The sequence below is a fragment of the Colobus angolensis genome, unplaced genomic scaffold (assembly GCF_000951035.1).
Source record: "Colobus angolensis palliatus isolate OR3802 unplaced genomic scaffold, Cang.pa_1.0 Scaffold217, whole genome shotgun sequence".
Taxonomy (NCBI): Eukaryota; Metazoa; Chordata; class Mammalia; order Primates; family Cercopithecidae; genus Colobus; species Colobus angolensis.
The window spans coordinates 6,020,874-6,035,214 of NW_012115344.1; the positions used below are offsets into that span (position 1 = coordinate 6,020,874).

General features: G+C 36.1%; 1 protein-coding gene across 1 annotated transcript in view; it reads left to right on the plus strand.

Moving 5' to 3' along the window:
- Positions 1–14,341, plus strand: part of TET2 (tet methylcytosine dioxygenase 2) — a 131,037-nt gene that overhangs the window by 37,944 nt on the left and 78,752 nt on the right. Inside the window, exon 2 of the mRNA XM_011943259.1 lies at positions 5,447–5,592. The gene's annotated coding sequence lies outside the window, so the exon portion shown is untranslated. The remainder of the gene's footprint in view (positions 1–5,446; positions 5,593–14,341) is intronic.

Sequence of the window (14,341 nt, forward strand, 5' to 3'; positions counted from 1 at the left end):
CAAAGGGAAGGGAAGGACTGAATCCAGCATGATAAACAAAGTCCCTTGTTTTTAACGGAAGTGTTTGATGATGTTTGATCAGTGGTGGATCTATCTCTTGAAAGGAAAATGCATATAAACCCCAAATGGAGGATTCCTATGTAAGGTGCCTAGCTTGTAATGATATATTCATGTTTATAGGTAGAGTAGTTTTTAGAGAAGAGGTTGGTTTCTTTTTTTTTTCATTTTTCATCTTTCAGAAAGAAAACTTGTCTGTTTCTAGGCTTTGAAATATAGAATTACTTACCTTTCACCAAAATGAAATGTTTCATTGAATCTCCTACAAGCTTGTGGAGGGCATGAAGCATGTTGAATAAGAGCGCAGGCTCTGGAGGCCCTGCCACCTGCAAAGGTGTGCTAAGGTAAACAATTGATAGTATTTTGAAAATTGAATGACTTAGAATACATTCAATAAATTTTAGCTATTTTTATTGTCTTTTTTTTTTCCTAAATCTATTTGGAAAATATTGCAGATAAAGTATATAATACCTTTCTAAAATACAGTGAGGCTGGGTGCGGTGGCTCATGCCTGTAATCCCAACACTTTGGGAGGCCGAGGCGGGCGGATCATGATGTTAGGAGATCAAGACCATCCTGGCTAACACGGTGAAATCTGATCTCTACTACAAATACAAAACTTAGCTGGGTGTGGTGGCGGGCACCTGTAGTCCCAGCTACTCAGGAGGCTGAGGCAGGAGAATGGCATGAACCGGGGAGGCGGAGCTTGCAATGAGCTGAGATCGTACCACTGCACTCCAGCCTGGGCAACAGAGTGAGACTCTGTCTCAAAAAATAAATAAATAAGTAAAAAATAAATAAAAATAAAACAGTGAATAGTTTATAAAGATAAAATAGAGTAGACTTCAATTTAGGGAACAAAGGAAAATATGTTTAAGAATGATATTATGCTCAAAATGATTACAACTTTGATGGTGAAGTATATTTTATTCAATTAAAAATGTAGCTATGGCTGGGCGTGGTTGCTCATGCCTGTAATCCCAGCACTTTGGAAGGCCGACGCAGGTGGATCACTTGAGCTCAGGAGTTCAAGACCTGCCTGGGCAACATAGTGAGACCTCATCTCTACAAAAACTACACAAAAAATGTGCTGGGTGTGGTGGTACATGCCTGTAGTCCTAGCCACTTGGGAGACTGAGATGGAAGGATAGCTTCAATCTGGGAGGTCAAGGCTGCAGTGAGCCGCGATTGTGCCACTGCACTTGAGCCTGGGTGACAGAGCAAGACCCTGTCTCAGGAAAACAAAGAAAAAAACAAAACAGTAGATATTTCTGTGGGAATGAGAACATTTAAATGTGCTCATTGGCTTAGTTTTGTTTTTTTTTTTAACCCTCTTCATGGCCCTTTTCTTAACCTCTGTCTTCAGCAGTTACCCTTCATATGTTTGTTCTGTTTTATCTTCTAAGTGCTTTTTTTATAACTTTCAATATATCATGGCAGAAGGAAAACTCAATGTATAAGCTGAGTGTATTTTGCATTTTCTTTGAGAATTTTTCTTTCCTTTTTTTTTTTTTTTTTGTGAAGTGGAGTCTCACTCTGTCACCCAGACTGGAGTGCAGTGGTACGATCTCAGCTCTCAGCTCACTGCAACCTCTGCCTCCTGGGTTCAAGTGATTCTCCTGCCTCAGCCTCCCAAGTAGCTGGGACTACAGGCTTACACCACCATGCCTGGCTAATTTTTATATTTTTAGAAGAGACGGGGTTTCATCATGTTGGCTATGCAGGTCTCGAATTCCTGACCTCAAGTGATCCACCCACCTTGGACTCCCAGAGTGCTGGGATTGCAGGCATGAGCCACCACAGCCCGGCTTCATGATCCAAAATAGCCTCATTAAGCTTCTCTTTCAAAATATGTGTATAAGCCTGTGAGTCATCACTGTATTTATTCCTGAATATTATCATATTGGAGACTTTTCAAAGCTGAACAAAGCCAGAATTATTGGCTACTGAGGAACTATATTCTAGCAAGAGACTATTCTATTTGTTGGGGATCACCTCTTTTTACTAAAGGGGACTGTTTTGGGCAAATAAAACTAGAATTCATAGTTTCTCCTTGAGAGTTTGCCAGCTTGATTCCCAGCCAACCAGATAACTGCTCATAGTGACACTCATGTCCTCTAGGACTCCCAATCTTGTGCCAGCTCAGAGAGGGAAATCCTCCTAGAACTGCTCACATCATTCCCAGAACCACAAGCACCACCTTGGTATAGTTAAAAACGTGATACCAACTCAAATTCTGATAAAAACAAGTTCTATAAAGGTAAATAAAGATATATTTTTTACTTTTGAAGTTTTGTTTTACTATTTTAAGCAGAAAACAGAAGGTAAAAACTCCTCTGCCTTCCTCAGTGTTTGGTTTGTCAGTTGCTGAACTCAGATTTAAGAGTCTAATCATATACAGGCAATAACCCTCTTCTAATCTTAATAATGTTTCTTTGATCATTTCTTTCAAAAGAAAAATGAAATAGCCTATTGACTCCAACCCTGACCTCCTGTACTTCACCTGCCTGATGAATATTTCTTTGGAATACATAAGTTTTTTCAAATGCATCATGTCAAGAATTTATTTTGTCATTTCAGATTCCTTTCTAGAATTATCTGTTTATCTGATTAACATCATTCTTCCAGACAACCAAACTCAAAAGCTTTATCACTATAACTGAATCATTCTTTTTTCTCCCTACATTTAAAATGTTACTAAATGTCATTCATTTCTTTATCAGTAATATTTCTGTTTGATCATTTTATTTCATTTATTCTGCCACCCTCTCATTCCAACTATCACTTATACTTGAGTACTGCAATAAGCCAATATCTTTCATATGATTATTTATAACACCTAAATCTTCTACCACTTCACACTCACTGGGATGGATATAATTTTTAAAACATACAATAACAGGTGTTAGTGAGGATGTGGAAAAATTGGAACCCTGACACATTGCTAGTTGAATGTAAAAAGGTGCAGCCACTTTGCAAAACAGTTTGGCAGTTCATCAAAAGAGTAAGCATGGAATTACCATAATACCCAGTAGTTTCACTCTTAGGGATTCCACTCTCAAGAGAATTGAAAACATATGCCCACACAAAAACTTATAAACATTGTATATCCATGTTTGTTGCAGCATTATTCACGATAACCTAAAGGTAGAAGCAACCCAAATGCTTATAGATGGATGAATGGATAAACAGAATGTGATATAGACATACAATGGACTGTTAAACCTTAAAGAGGAAGAAAATTCTGACATATGCGAGAAAATGGATGGATCTTGTATACATTATGCTAAGTGGAATAAGCCAATCACACAAGGACAAATATTATATGATTCTACTTGCATGAGGTACTTAGAATTGTCAAATTCATAGAGGCATACAGTAGAATAATGATTGCCAGGGCCTAGGAGGAGGAGCAAATAGGAGGTTATTGTTTAATGAGCATAGAATTTCTGTTTAGGAAGATGAAGAAGTTCTGGAGATGGGTGGCAGTGATGGTTTCACAGCAATGTGAATGTACTTAATGCCAGAGAATAGTATGCTTAAATATGGTTTGAATGGCAAACTTTATGTTACATATATTTTATCATAATTTAAAAGTTTGAAGTGAATATCCAAAGAAGCATTATTTATGAGGCTAAAAGTGGAAGTAACCCAAAAGTTCATCATTGATAGCTAAAGGAAATATGGTATATCAATACAATAGAATATTAGTCATAAAAAGGAATAAAGTACAGACCCATGCTACAACACAGATGCACCTTAAAAACATTAAGTGAAAGAAACCAGACATAAAAGGCCAAATTTTGTATGATTTCATATACATAAAGTCGTTCAAAATAGGAAAACCCATAGAGACTGAAAGTTGATTAGTGGTCACCAAGGCCCAGGGGAGGAATGAATGAAAATTGGCTCCTAATGGGTACTGATTTTTGGGGGGAGGGTGACAGAGTGATGAAAATATTGTAGAATTTGATAGTAGTGATAGGTGACAGTGGCATAATTTTTTTAATATAGTAAAACCCACTGACTCATATACTTTACAAGGATGTATTTTATGATATGTGAATTATATCTCAAAACACCCTAACATATGACTTTTATGATGCATGTTTCTAAAAAAGCAACATGTCCCAGTCTCAGCTTACTATTTCTAGGCATGTGACTTTGAGAAAAAATTAAGAGACCTCCCTTCTTACTCTGTAAAATGGGAATAATAATAATGATGATGATGATGATAATGATAATAATGATCTCACCAGAATTTTTTGAGTGGTAAATGAGGTAACATATGTAGTGCATCTAGAATAGTGTCTGGCATTTACCAAGAACTCCTGGAACCTGAGCTTCAACAGCTTCCAATACTATTCCAGATACTATTTCAGGATATTCCAATACTGTTTCCATATATTCAGGAAAATGGACCAACTCCTTTAGCCATTTTATCAAAACTCTTTAGATTCTGTTTCAAATCGGTCTTTCCAAATTCTTCTTATGCTTCTTTGTAGACACTCTTCAGCCAGAGAGAGCTTTTTAATCTCCTCCAATTTGCTGCAGCTGTATCTTTGCCTCAAAACAATGCTTTCTCCCCATTCCTCTTTTCTCCCTGCCCTTGGAACTCAGTGAACTTCTCCTATATTTTTAACCTACTCCCTTATTTCAGTGCATAGTCATTTCCACTTATTTGTAGCACCCAATATTTTTACTACATCTTTGCCAATTAAGTCTTACTTGGGTTATGTTTTTAAAGTAGGTATCTTATTGGGTAGTCCTTTTAAAGTATATGTCCAGTCTCTCCAGCTAAATTAAAACCCTTGAGCACAGAGACCACATGTTATAATGTTTTACCTTTTCCATTGCACTTAGCATATTACCTTGACATGGCATATACTGAATGAATACTTGCTATTTATGAGTTTAGTTAGTGCCACATCTTATGAAGTACAAGGACTTAATGATTCTCAATCCTGACTTCATCTTAAAGTCACCTGGAGAATAAAGTTTCCTCTTAGCTCAACAAGTCAGAATCTCAGCAAAATCCTCAGCTTCGTACCTAGGTGATACTCTTGTAAGCCACACTGTGAACCACTGTATTCAACAGATGAAGTAATATAAGCCACTGGCTCTTAAGCCTCATTGATTATTGCGGTGAAGATGTGAAGACTAAAGATGCTTTGGGCATTGCAAAGTGCTCTACAAATATTAGAATTTTATTATGGTACATTTAAGAGTGTCATTGCTTTGAGAAAGATCCTCTAAGTTTTTTAACAGCCACTGTGTAATGGAAATATCCAATTATAGGTATCTAAAACCTTTAAAACTCTTTGTAGCAGGTGTATATACCCTGTTCCTTTTTGCTAACTAAAAAATGTTCAAACTCTGTCTTCTCTAGGCTGGCAAACATTCAGCAGCACACCCTCTCAAGATTGTTTACTTGCCTTTGCTCCTGTTGAGTTACGACGCTTGGATGCAGGAGATGGGCTCAGCAGCAGCCAACAGGACATGATCCAGGAAGAGCAGTAAGGGACTGAGCTGCTGGTAAGACAGTGGAGACAGTTGATGCTTGTTTGTCAAGTATAAATTTATTCCTAATTTAATGGTTAATCTCTCTCCCAAACTTCAACTCCAAGTCACCCTGCACCCTCTCAAATACTTTTCTTTGTTGTCTATGCTTAGGACACATGGATTAGATTGTTAAGATTTGTGAATTTGCTAAAGTGATGTGCTGACTTATGTATAGCTGTATTTTTCTGGAGATAGATTTTTATCAATTCTCAATGTCTATGGAGTTTTTAAAAAGAGGTAAGGATTATTCAAATAGAACTATAAACATGAGAAAATGTGATATCTATAACTAGTTGTTACAGTATTTATCTCCTCCATTTTGACTCACTTGTAACCACTTTGTCTCAATCTTGTTAAGGACCAAATAAATGGTATTTCTGGTTACTTGCTGACCTGACAAGTGAGTACCTCCTGCATCTGGCTAGTCAGTCTTGTGACAGTTGGGTGCTGTAGAACTAGCAGAGAACTAAATTATGGAATGGCAGATCTCAGGAACAACTGTGTGATTTTACATATGGTTTGTTTTTAATAGATAGAGACAGAGTCTGGCTGTGTTGCTCAGGCAGGTCTCAAACTCCTGGGTTCAAGCCATCATCCTGCCTTAGCATCTTAAGGAGGTGGGATTACAGGTGCATGCCCCCAGGTCCAGTTCATATGATTTTCTGAAAATACAAAAGAAAGAGGGAGACACAAAATACTTTCTAAAATCATGTCCTTATAATTATCTTAATAAAAATCAATTTACTCTGAATGCCATGACCTGCTGAGTGTCCCAACCTAAGGGTTGCCAGACCATTTTCTCATATATGCATGTGTAGAAGTAGGGAACTAACATATTTTTGTTTAAAATGTTTAAGATGAAGATGAGAATGAATTCTACAATATATAATTTTGCCTGTGCTATATAAGCCAGTTAAAATTACAGAGACATTGCAGGAAAGAATCTGGATTAGGTAGGAAAAAGGAAGAATTAGGCTTTTTTTTTTTTTTGGTCTATAACCCTTTTAGTAGGTAATTCAGCTTCAGTTTCACTACATCTTGTTTATGCATTCAGCATAACAAATATTCTGATAAGCCTTTATAGCTCTAATCTCTGCCTTACTGCAGACACCTGAAGATATAAGTATCCACTCTGCCACTTGATATTTCTTAGAGACTGTCCTGGTGCTGAGAAATTCTTTCCAGTGTGTCCTCGGTTAAACTCCCATGATTCCTGGATGTTGCCATTTTCAAGACACAGGGCAAGCGCATCTGTCTAGATTACCTCTCTACCCTGGGAATTTTAAGTCACTCTGTGAGGGAAAGAGAACTCAGTATAGTAGTAACTCTCAGAATGAAAATTTTCCCCTTGCATGTTAATATTTTTAGAGTAATCATTGTCACTGAAAATAGACTTCCTCTTTCCCCTCTCATGCTGGAAAATGTTAGGTAATTATGAATAAAGCATTCTTTACTTTTCCCCTCCTCCCTTGATGATTGCTTTACCTCACTCTGTGAGAACTGTGACTACTCATTCTGCTCTTGTCTTTTACATGAGAACTGAGAACTCATTTTTAAGATGGAATTTTTACTCCTTAATGAAGTCATAACATTAGTCAGAAGATTTTCTCTTCTTGAACGTTAAGCCTGGGTAAGGAATAAAGTGCAGAAGTTTATGGAACATTATAAGATATAACTTACATAAAAAGAGGACAACAAATTAAAGTATTAGCCACTGGGGGAAAAGGTTTTACAGGTAGCTGTCTGAGGAGTTCTTCCCTCATATCTCCTCAAAAATCTTGTTTTGCAGTTAATTTTTTACAGTTGGATAAGCTCAGCCTTTGACATATTTCAATAGCAAATAAGCCTAGAGTTTATTTTTAGTACATTTATTAAGAATGTGTTCTTGGGAAAATTATTTAACCTCTGTAAGCCCTGCTTTATATGGCAAAGAAGAAAGTAGGTAATAATAGATAATAACAGGATTATTTAATGCATTACCTGTACATTGCCCAACATATAGTAAGTTCTTAATTGTATATTAGCTTTTGTTTTATTATTAACCACTTTTATTAATGTTGCTTTTAGTTTTTAAAATATGAATTCATTCAAAAATATTTCTCGAGCACCTGCCAAATACCAGGCACTCTTCTAGGAACTAGAGTGGCGTTAATGAGCAAAAGAGACAAAAATCTCTTCCCTTGTTGAGCTTAGAATCTATTAGAGTAAGAGACAGACACATACAAAATAAAATGTGTAATATACTAAATACCAGGAAGTGCTAAGTATAAAAATATAAAGGAGAAAAAGGAAATTGAGTACAGGGTTAGGTAGTAATTGAAGATATAGTAGTCAAGTAAGGCAGCTTCAAGATAAGATTATGTCTTAAATAAAAATCTGATAAAGGTATAGAAACCATAAAGTTATCTGAAGGAATTACAGGTAGTGGAGAACAGCCAGAAAGACCTGGAGTAGTTAAAGGTTTCATGCAGAGTGATTTAAAAAGAATCACAGTATTTTATACATCAGTAAATATTTACACATACACTTAAGTAAGTGATATGGCCAAGAACTTTGGCAGTTGAATAGCAAGGTCCATCTGGACTATAAGAGAGGAGGCTTCACAAAGGAAGGTGACCAGGCATGGCCTGGATCCTGAAGGATAGGAGGAATTGGGATTGATAACAAAGAATGACGTGCCAGTGGAGAGAAGTGGAGGGGAAACAGCATGAAATGGAGTGAAATAAGACTGTTGGCTTTTTGGGCAGGAATGGGCCAGGCACAGGGCAGGTGGGAAGCAGGAAAAAAGCGACATTGTATAGAGTTCATGTTGGCAAACAGAGAGAAGATGGAAGAACAGGGTAAGGCCAAATTTTGTAAAATCCTAAAGTCAAGCTAAAGATTATTGCATGCTATCCTGAAAATATTGAGGAACAGTTAGAGCAGATGAGTACAAAGGTGAATTCTTGTACTTAGCAGTATCATTATTTTTACAAATTTAAACAAATAAGGAAATGGAGGCAGTCGTTGCAGTAATTTAGGAGATAAATTGAAAATGGATTTTGATAAGAGAGAAGGGAAGATAGATTTTATATATTTTAAGGAAAAATCATGAGGATTTATTTGCTAACTGCACGTAAGAGATAAAAGAGAGGAGTCAAAGATTTCTCTAAAATTTTCAAAATGATTGATTATGTGGTGGTATTAAAAGAAATAGGGAAGTTGGGACATATGAGTTTGAATTCAGCGTGAGTCAGTTAAGACAATCAGATGCAGATATTCTTAAGGCAACTAAAGTTCATTTGATATTTGTCATATAGGCTGAATTAAGTTTCTAAGAGCTGTTTTAACTATGCATTAAATCCATGTAATACTAACATAGTACAAAAATTGTTTGCTATCCAAATTTTATATTTTTATAACAAGTTGGAGAGACAGAGAATCAAAACATTATTGATTGGGAACCATTAGAAATCAGCTAATCCAATTAGTTCATTTTGTGGAAGGAAAAAGGATACCCAGAGATGTTACATGACTTTATAGCCATGCCTCTAGCTATTACATAACTTGGTCTAGCCCAGGTCTTCATATTGAAACTCTCCTCCTGCTGTCTATAAAAAGTATTCGTGATTTGTATTTTGCCAGCTTGCTTGTGGAGAATAGGATTAGAAGGTTTGACTTGCCTGTTAGCGCTCTCTTGTAGCCGTTTTTCTAATTGACATAGACACATTTTATCCTTTCTCATGAAGCAGATCTAACTTGTATAGAAGCTTGAGTCTTCTTGATTTAATTAATCGCTTTCTCCCACCTGTAGTCATTGTTGAAGTTTCCTGATTTATAATGTTATCTTTTTATCTCTTCAGTAGTTTAAGGAGGAATAGCATTTCTAATGTTGTACTATTTTTCTGTTTATCTTTCAGAACAAAAATGGTTTTTCTTATTGGCCCAAAAAACCATCACCCTACGGGAAATAAACCACACTCTTTGCTTGATTTTCCTGATCTGGTTCCTGATTTCTCTTCAAATTTACGTCAATACTTAGACTTTAAGACTTCATTGTTACTTCCTTACAGGTCATTCTTATGAACTAAAATCCATAGTCATTGCTCTAACAAGCCTGAGCAGTTTATTCTTTGAGTCACAGGATTGTAAAAGAAAAAATAGGCCTTAGAGATCATCTAATACAGTGCTCTTCAAACTGTACTCTTCCATTTTTCTACTACTCATCAGTTATTTGTTTTTTATTCTAATAAAATATAATTACCTAGCAAGTGAGCAGACATATATTTACAGTAGCTTTACAATTCTTTATATACTTCTTTACTCTCTCCATTACACATGCCACATGGTATGATGCAAGTCATAACTCAACTATGGGAAGCAAAACCACTCTTATATATGGTATCTTGCATATATGTTAAGCCCAGAGTCATGTCAGTAGTCTCTGTGTCCCAGGAGCCTGAATTAAACAAGACTGTTGACATTCTTGTGGCATTTATCTGACAACCTTGGCAATCCCTAAATTCACAAATTAGCTATATAGCATTTTTTGCATTTAATGCATATCCACATATGATGTGTCCTTTGATTTTAGAACAAGTAAAGCATGCTAAAATAGATTGCACCTTATGAAAGTCATTTTCACTATTCTTGTGTTTCAGTTTCCTCATCAAAAGGTGAAATATCAGGTGCCTCTATTGATCTCAGGATCTTTTAAGCAGAAATGGAAGTGTCTTGGTGAAAACAGCTTGTATTCTGAAAGAAAATTGCAATGTAAATACAGGCACTAAAAACATTTATTCATCTTTACAGATGCTGATCTGACCAGACATTTTTCTCAAAATGTGAAAATAGTGTGGATTTTCTTAGTTTTTTTAATATTGAAAAGACAAGAGAAACAAGTAATGATGTTCTAGAAGAATCTATGATCATATAATTAGAGTTGTCCTTCATTATCTATGGGAGATTGGTTCCAGGACCCCCCATGGATATCAAAATCTATGGATCCTCAAGTCTCTTATATAAAATAGTGCAGTATTTGCACATTATTTACATATATCCTCCCATATACTTTGAGTCATCTCTTGATTATTTATAATACTACAATGTGAATGCTATGTAAGTAGTTATTATACTGTATTGTTTAGGGAATACTGACAAGAAAATTAATCTGTGCATGTTCAGTACAAACACAACAATCCATTTTTTTTCTGAGTATTTTGATATGTGACTGACTGAATCTACAGATGCTGGAATGCATGAATACCCATGCGGGGCTGACTATAATGTTGTCTATGTGTGTAGCAATTTTTAAATTTTCAACCAAGGACATGTATAGTCCTTGAATCTTGGTTGGAGTCATGGGGACTTTTCTTAAAATACTTGGACCATCTTCTCAAGATCTTGACTCCAACCCCCACTTGCACACGTGCACATACTTGTGCACACTCACACACAATACCCTTCCTTAACTGCTGCTCACCAGCTTGCTTCCTGTTGCACTGAGAGCATTCAACTTATAGACCAAGAACTTCTACCATTTTTTTCCACCTCTACCCAAAATCCCAGTTTAGACATGCCCATTCTTTTCACTCTTCAGAGTCATCTCACCACTTCCAAAAATTATTTCCTAATTGTTCCCTCTGCCTCTGTTCTTTTTTTTTTTTTCTGATGATCAGTTTAAAGTACCTGTATGTTCATTCTTAAGTGCAAATCTGACCATCTACACCTCTTCTTCATATCCTTTCTTTTATGGATATCCATTTCAAACTTTATTAAAGGAGTGGAAGCTTCCCCCTCCCCACCTCGCCACTTGAAGTTTGCAATTAAAATGGAGTTTATCTGTTTAATGCAAAGATAGATGTGATGTAGAATTCTTGGGGACACCTACTTACCCCTCTTCAGAGTGGCCCTGAATAGCTCTGTGAACCCAGGAATCTGAAGAACTCAGTACAGAAAACCATCAGCCTACAGAAAGTAGATCAAACTCTATGCTTGATATTCCTGATCTGGCTCCTGGTCAAATTCTCCTCTTCAAATTCCTCCTTACTATAGTGTTCCTTCAGATTTGTAAATCTTTACCGTGACATCATATTTTTACACATTTGAGCCTTTGTACCACTGTTCCTCTTCTCATGAACTGCCCTTTTCTCTTAATGACGCAGCTCGTATTTCTTGTAAGGGAAGCTTCATATTTGTTGTGGCACTGTTGTTCCTCAAACATCCCACTTACTGTAATCATTTGTTTGTGCTTGTCTCCTCTTAGATTCTGAAATTCCTAGGACTGCATCTTGTCTTCTTATTCCTAATATTTTACACAGTATCTGGTTACACAGTAGGCATTCAATCATACAATTTAAAAGAACAGGTTGACTTTGTGATCTTTTTCATATGTTTTATTTTCCCTCTCCTCCTACTGGCAGCTTCCTCCTACTTGTTAAAATAGATACAGCACTTGCCCATTAAGTGGAGGGAAGAGGTGAGTAGTTGGAACTTCAAGTGTCAAAACATGATAATCTCATTTGCAAAGTTACATTATATCAGAGCTTGAACCTCAGAGATACTTAATTGTAAGTAACACTTGTGGAACATTTGATACCTATGTTTTTTTCCCTGAAGTATCCTATCAAAATTAAATGTGTTACAGTTGAGATTTGTGAGGTTTTAGCTATTTGGAGACTTTAGGGATATGTTTAGTGTTCTAATTCTAACAGTATTGATGAATATAAATGTTTCACTGTAGCAAGAGAAACTTGAGAGCTGTTGTGAATGATATTTGATGTCTATTGAGTGATAATTTTTGGTGACTAAACATACGCAAGCGCTTAGTGAGAAATACATGAATACAGAAAATATTTTGAAAATTATGAGAAGTTTAATTGATTATAGCTTATCTTATCCAGCAGTTTTTGGTTGTGTTCTGTTTGTCACTGTCAGAGAAGCAGAAAGTGGTCAGTAGACTTCAGAATGTAGGCTCTTGTAGGAGGCCATATGTTGGAGATTGCTGTCCAGGTGCATTGTGATGTGGCTGAGAATGGGTGCAGACTTGCAGGGACAAACTAATATAGTAGATCTTGAGAGAGCATTTTAGGAAAGACCTCTAAGCTTTAGGTTCCCCGACCCAAAGAGTAAAAAGTGATTCTTAATATCCATAGATATTAAGTGGATCACCTAAGGTCAGGAGTTTGAGACCAGCCTGATTAATATGGTGAAACCCTGTCTCTACTAAAAATACAAAATTAGCCGGGGGTGGTGGCGCATGCCTGTAATCCCATCTACTCGGAAGGCTGAGGCAGGAGAATCGCTTGAACTCAGTAGAAGGAGGTTGCAGTGAGCCAAGATTATGTCATTGCACTCCAGCCTGGGCAACAAGAGTGAAACTCTATCTCAAAAGGAAAATAAATATATAAATAAATGCTTTTTGATTTAATGAAGGTACCATTGTCCTATGAAAAGGAAAATAATATCAAAATTTATAAAACTTAGCTTTTAATAATGATATGGAAGATATTTCTCTTAATTAACCTAAGTCAGAAACTAAAATATGTTCTAAAATGCTAACATCAAATATTTGAGACCAGTTAAAGGAGACAGAAGGAAGTTATGGAGAAGGAAGCAGTAGCCAGAAAATAAGGGCACGAGAATATTTTCTAAATTTATGAGAATAAAAATGTTTACAAAATTGCTATTATTACCATCTGGAAAAAATATGCATTGTAGCCAGAAAAAATGAACATTCCCTTTCCATACCATGCAGGAACCTTCTTTACTGCATTCCTAAGAGGACTAGTCTAGCACCTAACTGGATACTTGTGGTAATAATTGGGAACTCACTGATTTGGTACATCAGTGTGGGAGTCGAGTAGTTGGAACTTCAAGTGTCAAAACATGATAATCTCATTTGGAAAGTTACACAGTGTTAGAGCTTGAACCTCAGAGATACTTAATTATAATTAACACTTGTAGAACATTTGATATTTACTTCCCCCCCCCAAAGTATCCTACCAAAATTAAATGTGTTGCAGTTGAGAGTTGCAGAGGGAGTTTTAGATATTTGGAGACTTTACGGATATGTTTAGTGTTCTAATTCCAATAGTATTGATGAACATAAATATTTTACTGTAGAAAGAGAAGTTTGAGAGCAAGTTGAGCAAGAATCTGTCACTCTACGTATTCTACTTTTTATTAAAGAATGTTGGATTCATTTATAACTTATTGGTCCCTTAAATATCAAAGTTTGGTGTTTGGTATCTTAAACATGATCATATCCTTATAGAGCTCCCTTCTAATTGCCTGGATACTGCACATCTATTAATACAGTCTCAAAGCACACTTGCTTTTTTGATAGTAAGAGCATACGATTTAATCACATTGAAGTTACAGTCCACAAAAGTTTTTGTCTTTTTTTCAGGCAGGCAGCTGATAAATGAGTCTCTTCTATCCTTCACTTTGTGACTGTGATTTTCTAAATAAATGTTGGAGATTTTATCTTATAATTTATTAATTTCCATCTTGTTACTTCAAGTTCCTCCTTTAAGTCTAAGGAAATTTATGGAAATCTTTTTCCATACCATCGAGTGGCTTATTTCTTTTTAACTTTTTTTTCCTTAAGTTCAGGAGTACATGTGCAGGTTTGTTGCATAGGCAACCCTGGGTCATGGGAGTTTGTTGTACAGGTTATTTCATCACCCAGGTATTAAGCCTAGTACCCATTTGTGATTTTTCCTGATCCTCTCCCTCCTCC